This window comes from Chrysoperla carnea, chromosome 2 (assembly GCF_905475395.1).
Source record: "Chrysoperla carnea chromosome 2, inChrCarn1.1, whole genome shotgun sequence".
NCBI lineage: Eukaryota > Metazoa > Arthropoda > Insecta > Neuroptera > Chrysopidae > Chrysoperla > Chrysoperla carnea.
Window position 1 is genome coordinate 84231706 of NC_058338.1, and position 10144 is coordinate 84241849.

Genomic DNA, 10144 nt, shown 5'->3' on the forward strand with positions numbered 1-10144 from the left:
CCAAAACCCTTCTTAATATCAATTTTTATTCACTTAAATTTGCGACCGCAAGAGAATTACATATACAAATGTTATGCTGGTTTGTGTTCGCTTCAAAAACTCAAAAATTTCTGCATCGATTCAGCTCAAATTTTGACACGATATGCAACCCGCTTAGAGGATGGTTTTTATCTATTTTTACCCTCGGCGCAAGTGGGTTATGGAGGGGAATGAACAATCAATTATTTTCAAATATACCCAAGTAAGCTATCGATAAAAGAGCATGACGTGTACATTACCTACATAACTATAACCCCCGACGTAAGGGGGTATGGGAGTGGAATGGAAGCGGGGATGAATCTGAAAATCAATCTTGGTTTTTGAAATTTTTTTTAAAAAAACATTATATCAGTTAAACTAAAAGTTTATAGATCTTATTTTGTAATAAAATTAACCGATGTTCCCACGAATTAACTCCTCTTATTTTACACACACAAAAAAAAACTTAACTCGAGTAGGTTTTAATTGTTCACCCCCTCATACGAGATACGCATCCCTCTTGGCGGGAGCCGTCTAAACCAGAATGATTATGAAAATCAACAAGATATTGTTACGCCTACTCATTAAAATACTGTTTATTTATAAATCGTAATTAATTCAATTTACATTTTTTCAATAATAGGTAAATTTAATTATTTTATCAATAATTTATTTATTTTACCTTAAAGCGTACTTCAATACAGGATATGAGTTTTTTTTTTAATCAGTAACAAAACTAGTAATTTTTCATTCTGAGAAAAGAGTACCTATATTATGTATAATTGCGTTGAATGTCCAATGAGCCATATTTGATTGTATAATTAGAAGGACATCGTCGAACAAAAATTTATACTATTCACGTGTACTTCTTAAAAATCCTGTCACAAAATTTTTACTTAAACTCATTTAGAGATGAGTTTGTCGAACCACCGACGGTTTTCCTCAGACCCGGAACTTTTACTATCATTGTAAATTAAAAAGTTCATGGAGGTTGATTTTATATCTATCACATCACACTACAAATTTGGTCTCAAAAATATAAAACTGTATAAGTTGAAACTTTGTCTAAAGGATGTGAAACCTTAAATTCATAAAAAAAACTTTTAACAAAAAGAAAACCGACTTCAAAAGAAAAACTTTTCCAAAAAAAATTAATATGCACTAAAAAGTAAAAAAAAAAACGATAATATAATGTAGTTAAAATTATTGTTATTTTTGGAGTCGGTGAGGAAACAACTGTGACAGAACAGTTTGCTACATTAGCTTAGCTGGCACCGACTCCAAAAATAACAGTAATTTTAACTACATTATACTATCGTTATTGTTTTACTTTTTAGTGCATATTTATTTATTTTGGAAAAGTTTTTTTTTTATTTTGTGATTTTTAGTGAATCTAAAGTACACTAACTAATTTGTCATTAAAAAAAGAAATCATCATCGAAATCGGTTGGCGTGATATTGAGTTATTCGTCCTCTTGTACTGCATTCTTAATGCAAATTTAAGACTTTTATGGTTTTCTAATGGATGCCGTTGTCAGAATTGGACCAAAATAAAATGGGACCACACGGAAAGCATTAGTTTTCAAATAGATAAAACTTCATCAAAATCGGTTCACCCAGTCGAAAGTTCTGAGGTAACATACATTAAAAAAAATATAGTTGAATTGAGAACCTACTCCTTTTTTGTTTGAAGTCGGTTAAAAAGAGATATTAATGTATGAGATTTTGTAATCTTATAAGCAAGCAATGGTATATACAAATATTATATTCTTGGAGAAAAGGTATTATTTCTGGTAGAATGCTTTTTCACTGTTTATAGAAGTATTCTCATATCCCTCACCTGTTGAATATCATACGAGAAAAAATCATTAATCAAAATATCGCTACAATTTGTTAGTTGAGACCTTGATTAATAGGGCATATTCGATTCTAAATTTCCAAAAATTCAGTTTATATTTCAATAAAATAGTATTATTTAAGACTTTAAATCAATTAAAACTATATATATTTAATTCTTCCCGCCGCTTCCACCATCGTAAATTATAATGATTATAAGTATAATACAAGAATTCTTATTAGAATTTTATAAATTCGGAATTTTTTGCCTGTCAATTAAAATAGATATTCGCTGTCAAAGTTGGAACGTTTCTTGTTAAAAAGGTACACAAAAAACGATTATTATGAAAACCAAATATTTTTGTCTATAGTAAGTATGTGTACTTTTAAATTTTTGTGAATAAACGCCTACCTATCCAGAGCTAGTGAATGGATTTCTACAAGGTCATATTTTTACTAATGGTGGAGATTTTTGCCATAAATGTTAGATATTCTAGAGAAGTACGTTGGAGCTGGGATTTCTATGACAGTTTACACAGGGCATACAAGAATCGATAGGGAGTATCGATGATTTTTTTTTTACTTTAATAAAAGCTCATTCATGTAGCAAACAGTAGAGCAAAATTATTTTTCGAATAACCGTAAAAACAACTAAGATAAAAGGCATTAAATATTTGTTTATCTCTTTCTAGCAAAACAAACGCCATATACAATGTTCGATCTCTCCGTCTAATATTTGTGTATTTAGTGTATTTTTTAATATTAATTTCACTTTTTGTCATCTCTGTTATGGTATTTTCATATTTTGTTAACAAATGGTAAAAAATAGTCATTGATATTCCCTATCATTGAATTTATGCTGTATTGATGATCCGTTCAATAATTTTTGAATCACTTGTAGGCAGTTCATATAAAAGAAATATTGAAGATAATATAAAACAGACTTAATATTCTGTGTACATATTGAATACTATACTTATTAGTACAGTAAAAGATATTACAAAAATCGGCTAATAAAGGAAAATGAAAGAAACCGCTCGCATTTTGCTAAAATCTCATGGAATGTGTTTCTTAGGTGTCAAATATCATTGGCAACGCATGAGTTAGTGGTGCAAATGTTTCTATTTATTAACAAACAATAAATTTTTAATTTAAAGAAACGATCAATGGTTAAAGTTCATTAAAAAAAGTAGTAATTATAGGCAACTTGTATAACGTAAATGTTAAATGTTTGTAAAATAAAAATATAATTCAAGTTGCCTATTTATAAATTTTGAATACAACTTTAACATTGATCGTTACATTAACAATTTATTGTTTATTAACAAATTGAAACATTTGCGCCCCTAACTCATGCTTTACTAATGATATTTGACACCTAAGAATCACATTTCATGAGGTTTTAGCAAAATGCGAGTGGCTTCTTTCATTTTCCTTTATTTGTAACATCTTTAACTGTACTATATGTTCTTTGATAATATAATCATGTCATACTAGATCATAGGTAGTATACATACTATTATTATTCTATCATTAAAACTACCACTAATTCAATTGTTTATACATGGTATTAATTTAAATCATTAATTAATTTATATTAAATTGTAATCAGTTAATAATAAATTAATTATAATATTATACACAACACAAGTATAAAGGTATTTGATTTTCTTTAATTAAAACAAGTGTATTAAATAATATGTATACCTACACATGTAGTAGGAAGGATTGATATGTAGTTTTAATAGTATGTAGTTATGAATTTATCATTTATGAAATATTATCTTTATTTAATAAACTGAAATGGATTTTGATGATTTAGCATCTTTAGATTTTATAAAACAGAAATTAATTTTAATGTTGCATATTTTGTATTGACAGGTATCTTTTATGTGGGAAGTTTTAGAAAAACTGTACGTTCATATCAGATTTAAAAACAAATAAGTTTTTTAAAAGCAAGCTTTTATTTAACACAATCGATTAGAATAGTAAAAAGTAATTTTGCATGAAAATAGAAAATGAATTTTTTCCACTGTTTCAAATAGAAGTATTCAAGTATTCTTCTTCAAATCTAAGTTTTAGAAGGGCTTAATGTACTCATGACTAAATTCGATGAAAATAGTATATGGTGCGTTTAACCAGTACGTTCAATTATCAATTTCTCACGAGAACGGAGTTAGCAGAAAGTTATTACTTTTGAGTACTACATAATCCATGCGAGTTAACGACAAAAAGCTAATGGGTCATTGTTTGCAAAAAAATTAATTGTCACATTCAAATTTACGTACACATAAATTTAGCGAATATAAGCACTTTGAGGAAAATCAACTATTTGTCTGAATGAAACAGAACGGATAGATTAATACTTATTCTGGTGGTATAAAGAAAATTTTATTTTCTACTTTTTAGCTTATTTTTATTTTCAGCCTAATTTATTGAATTTACGTCGCTGTCGTCATAATTATATTTCGCTACATAGGTTTTAAAAAATTTTAAAGTAGATTTCAAAAAAGATTAAGGTAGTACGAACGCTAACGTAAGTTTAGACTCGTGGTTCAAATTATTTGACCTAATTTTCAACTTTGATTCTATATAACTTCATGATTGTAACCGAAAACTAAGAATATAATTTTTCGATATCTGCCTTGGTTTTCGAAATATCGAAAGCTAAATAATTAAACAAAATTTTCAATTTTCGATATTTTGAAAATTACTTTAAATACAGAAAAATGTTATTCTTACTTTTCGTCTTATATTGTCAACTTATAACATAATTCACCATCAAAATTGAAGCACTACTGTGCTCATACATTATTAATTAGTTGGAAACAACGGCTTTTTTTTCAATAATGTAATAAGGTTTTAACTTTAAATTAAATAGTTTTTTTTTTTTTTTTTTAATTTCCTCCGACTAGTTTTGGAGAAATCTATGAAAACATATTGTCCATCTACTGTTTTCCCATAAGACTAATGTTAACAATGTTAAATATGGTTACTTTTGAAGTCACTTATTTATTTAAATAATCGGGCAACCATGAGATTTTAAAAGTTTTAAGAAAGTGTTATAATGTATTTTGACGCGTAGTTTTAAATACATTATGAACTTTCAGAAATAATCATTTACTTCAGAAATAATAAATAAAAAAGATTTGAGCTCAATTTCCACTTACAAAGTAACTACATATAAACAAGTTACTCTAAAGACGTCGCAGAAAAAAATTCCGAATAATATTCACTGCAGTATTTCCCTGCAAATATGTTTACAATATCTTAATTTATGCATATTTAATAATTATGAGTTAATAGCGATAATATTAAAATAAGTTATATTAAAATCACCAATTAAGATTTTGTTTCAAATGTGAAAAGTTTTCATCAAAATAAGTATATAACATATTTCATCAAAATTACATTTTCTGTTTATGGAGTATATAGGTAGAAGATGTATATATGTATGTGCTGAAAGAGAGAGAAAGTGTTTATACAACACACACGCGAATGTGACGATTCAATGAACTCAAGGGGAAAAAATAAGGAATGTTGTAATGTGTGTTTTCATGGCGCTTTATGTGCTAAAGCATTATATGCTACTTTGATCTGTTAATGTTGACAACCATGGACAACGAATCTGTTCACTTCGTACAAGAAATGTTTTTCCGACCCACGTATTTTTCATAAACTAAAACTTTTCATATAAGTATTTACATAAACAAATCATTTTTGAAGTTTTTTGAGAAGTCCTAACAATTTTTTTCTAGATTTTTCAAATAAAATAAATTCAATTATTTTTTTTAAATTGAACAATAACAATTTTATATAGATTTAAATCGAATTTTATCTTTCATAACAGAAATATTTCGAATATATATAAGAAAATATAAATAAAACACTTCGAAAATAGTATACCTGCGTACGTATTTTTTTTTTCTTAGAAAGAAAAACCTTTAAGGTAAACATTGTTTATTTTTAGTATACATGTATGATTTATTATTAATATCAGAATTATTGATTATATAACGTTTTCATAATTGAAAGAAATTGTTTTCATTTTCGTTTACTTTTTTTTTTCTATTTATACAATTTTCGTTTATTGTTCATAAAAAAATATCTTTAAGATAACTAATTATGAAAAAATAGTTCTTAGGACGACCATTTATAATGAATCTAAAATCCAAGAATTAATAAAAAATATTATGATTAAAATAATTCCAATCTATTGTTTGAGATTGAAAATAAACTATGATTGATATAGTCAAATGATTGACCTCTTATTTGCAATAAATATGATAAAAAATTTATGGTAAAAACTGTTCTTAATCAGAAGACAATGGTAAACGAAATTAAGGTTGTTAGTGTAGAATTATAAAATTAAACTTTATTTTAAATAAATTACATTAATATTCATTAACTTTTTTTGAAATTGAGAAAGAAAAAATTATTATTTGAAAATAAAAAATTTTTGGTAAATCAATTTCGATAAATTAATCAATATTTTCTCAGAATATATTTTAACACTTAAATCTCTAGCGGAAATTATCTATTTATTCGATTAGAGAAATTTTGGGTGACTTTAATCTTTCGTTTTGTTAATCGTTCGTGTAATATTGCACGCTAGAGTTGAACTTTTGTATAAATTATTACAAACTAAGGCACAGTAAATAAGTTATTAAACACCAAATCATTCAATTAAATTTTTGAACTGCATCAACCACCTTAAACTAATGCATTTCTTAACAACAGATGTGAACAAATTGTATAAAATTTTGAAACTTGGCAATTTCACTATTTATTTTTACTTATAAAAAAAAAAAACATTGCGAAAAAATTTGTGCGATATAAAATTACCGAAAATTAAAAAATTCTTAACACAAAATACTTTTAAATTACAATGTCAAAATAGTGGGATGGATTTTGATTTTTTTGAATTTAATTGTAAAAACAATAAGATGCAAATTTTTTGTAATTGTACTCTTGAATGCATATACAAACAAAAATAATTTACACAAGCGTAAAAAAAAATTAATTACTCATCTCATGCACAGAAATTAATTAAATTAAAAGAAAAATTAATTACAAAAAAAATTTTCATCTCACCTTAGAACAAAATTTAATGCACAAAATATATTTGCAAAAAACATTTAATAACGATGCGAATCTACGTACATGATTTTTTTCAACGAAATAAATATAAAAATAGTTATTTTTCGCATGCAATGTAAGTAATAGTTTTGGTTTAGATACATTTTTTTTTTTCAATTTTTTTTTTTTTGCAGACGTTAAATGTTTATTGTATAAAAGAATGTTAAAAATAGGTCACACATATGTAACTAACTCACTTGCTATTTCTGTTTTTATATATTTTTATTCCAGTCATTGAGAGATGTATGTATGTAAGTACGATTTTTGATAAAAAAAATTTTATTTAATTTGAGTTCAGAGCAGATAAAAAAAAAACGCGGAGGGAGCGAGCGCACTTGTTTATGCAATGATTTTTTTTTTATAAAAAAATTTATTGCAATTTTAATATCTAAACACAAAAATTATTAGAATTACTTTATTATTCTTTAAGAAACGCGTTACCAATACATTTTTTTCATAGTTGATGAATTTAATATAAAAAAATTCATTGATTATAATTTTAAAATAATCCATGCAAAAATTTCAAAAATACACACTAATTAAATGCACACAAGGGTGTAAGAGAGACAGAGAATGATTATATGAATCATATATAAAAAAAAAATCATGGCGAACCAATGATCCGGATGACACTCACACATATTCGACACCGGTTTTCAAATATAACGTGCACATTTCAAATTTATACATTTAAAAAAAATCAACTGGACGTCTGAATAGTTTTATTTCGCTTGTACTGTAAAGTCTGACATCATAAAAAAAATAGATAAGAAAAAAAAATTTCATTAAAAATAGCGCAATGAGTATTTGCTTAAAATTAAGGTTGTACGAGCGCCAAGGCAAATTGAAATTATTTGTACCTTATTTTCAACTTTGATGATTAATTTTGTTATAACTTCATGAATGTAGACGAAAAATAAAATGAAACTTTTATATATCTGCCTTGATTTTCGAAATATCGAAAGATAAATAATGAAAAAAAATTTGCAATTTTCGATATTTTGACAATTACTCCAGATATCGAAAAATTTTATTCTTACTTTTCGTCTTCACCATTTTTCACCATCAAAATTGAAAATATACATTATTTTTTAATTTGTCTCCCCACTACCGAGCTTAAATATCCCTAATTAGTCGGACACAACGGTTTTTTTTATTGTTTTCAATAATTAATTATGGTTTTAACTTTAATTTAAATAGTTTTTCTTTTTAAATTTCCACCAACGAGTTTTGGAGAAAACATAAATCTATGAAAACATATCATCCATCTAACGTTTTACCATAAATATGCCTACTTTTGAATTCATTTATTTTTTTAAATAATCGGGAAATCCCCCCCCCCCCCTTTTAAATTTTCAGAATTGATTTAGACTTAATCTAACTTCATATTAAAAAAATCAAGCCTTTTATCTAAAATTGCCCTGGCGCTCGTACATCTTTAAATTTAATAAAAAAAATATATGTATGTTGGAGTACATAAAGTTAGCAACGCGCAAACACATACATATGAACACACATGCTTACGGAAAATAGAGAGATTTATGTTTACCTGTAAACAAGTTGGGTGCGCTTTGAGCACGTGCATTTAAGGACATGTGGATATTTTAAATAGAAATATTATTCCATATTTCTTTCGTATACGAAAGCCGGCGGACATAGTTTAATTTTTCCCTGGAAGTCTTCTTAACAATTACCCCAAAAAAACAAAAGTCGAGTCGAGAATATATCCCCGCTCTATACAGATGTCGTTGTAAGAATCTTCTGAATGAAGTCTTGTTTAACAACACTCCAGCACATTGAGCGTACAACGTTCGACGAAGTCACACCGAGTGAATGTGTGTTTCAAACACACTCACAACATACGAGAAAATTTATGAAAAACGCGCGAAAATCAATTTTTTTTTTTCACTCTAAATCCACAAAAAAAAGATCACAACAATTGTTTTAATAACAAAAAATTTACACTTCAACAATAAAAATAAAATATTAAATTTTTTTTAAAATTATGATTTAATTAATTAATTATTTAATTTAATTTATAATTTTTTATTAATTTTAACTACAAACTGGTTAAAAATAACGATGCCTAAACTTTTTGATTATGTTTTATTAAAATATTTATCCAAATAAGAGTTAATCATGAAGTTGTATTTTTTTTTTTTGGTAGTTAGTGCATCATTAACCAGCGAGTGGCGTTAACGTTGAATGTGGATGTTATAATATATGATGATGATGCAAGCAGAACGGAGAGAATATGATCAGTGTACGAACTAAAAACTCTACATGAACGGGAATATATTCTTTATTTGAGCCATCTGCTGTAATAAGTCCCACACTAAAAAATAGTGCGTAACTCGACCTATACCACCTCCCTGGGTGTTCGCCAACCCGCGACGTGCAGAACCCCTATATCATCAACATCATCATCCCCTCTCGCGAGATGAAAATGCGCACACAACTAAAACGACTTGCAATTAAAAATGGCAATGAAAAATAAAGAGGAAAAAATAAAATAAATATATATATGTTATATATATATATAATGCTTTAAACTATATGTTTGTAATTTTCATGTGAAAAACACATTTTCACTTTCACTTTTCATCGAATTCGATTTTTATAACATAGAAAAATACTATATATGTTGGAAAAATGCATATATGTAAGTGAAAATATAAGGAAAAATATTGCAAATAATGCATCATGTTCAAAAAAAAAAAAAAATAACAAAAAAAAAAAGTGAAAATAAACAATTGACTGAGTTAACTGTTGAAATACCATGTAAAGACAGTGTTTATTACACAATCGTTTGTTTTTGTACTTTATGTAAGTAAAGAAAGATAGCCAATCTTAGATAGCCACACACGGGTTAACACTGATGCACTACTAATTTGCGCTCTCACGGATAAATACTGATGCTTACGACAAAATGTTCCAAACAAAAGTTGTTTATTTTTTATATTTAAACTTCTTTTCTACCTCTAACGGTTTACAAGGTGGTTACTATGAACCCAAGACCTGATTGACCTATGTTATTTATTTACGAACTCGACTTTTTATGTCCTGAGTACGCTTTAAAAATTTCAGCTTGATATATTTTTTCGTTTTTGAGACAGGCAGGCAGATAGACAGACAAACGGACGTTATATAC

At 26.7% G+C, this 10144-nt stretch overlaps 1 protein-coding gene across 5 annotated transcripts in view; it reads right to left on the reverse strand.

Moving 5' to 3' along the window:
* Nucleotides 1-8851, reverse strand: part of LOC123293860 (broad-complex core protein isoforms 1/2/3/4/5) — a 28532-nt gene extending 19681 nt beyond the window's left edge. For 4 of the 5 annotated variants that reach the window (XM_044874815.1, XM_044874817.1, XM_044874818.1 and 1 more), the window contains exon 1: nucleotides 8543-8851. The gene's annotated coding sequence lies outside the window, so the exon portion shown is untranslated. Of the gene's footprint in view, nucleotides 1-6948; nucleotides 6982-8542 lie in introns of those variants that run through there. The other variant, XM_044874816.1, reaches the window with a different exon arrangement.
* Between the last annotated feature and the right edge of the window lie 1293 nt (nucleotides 8852-10144).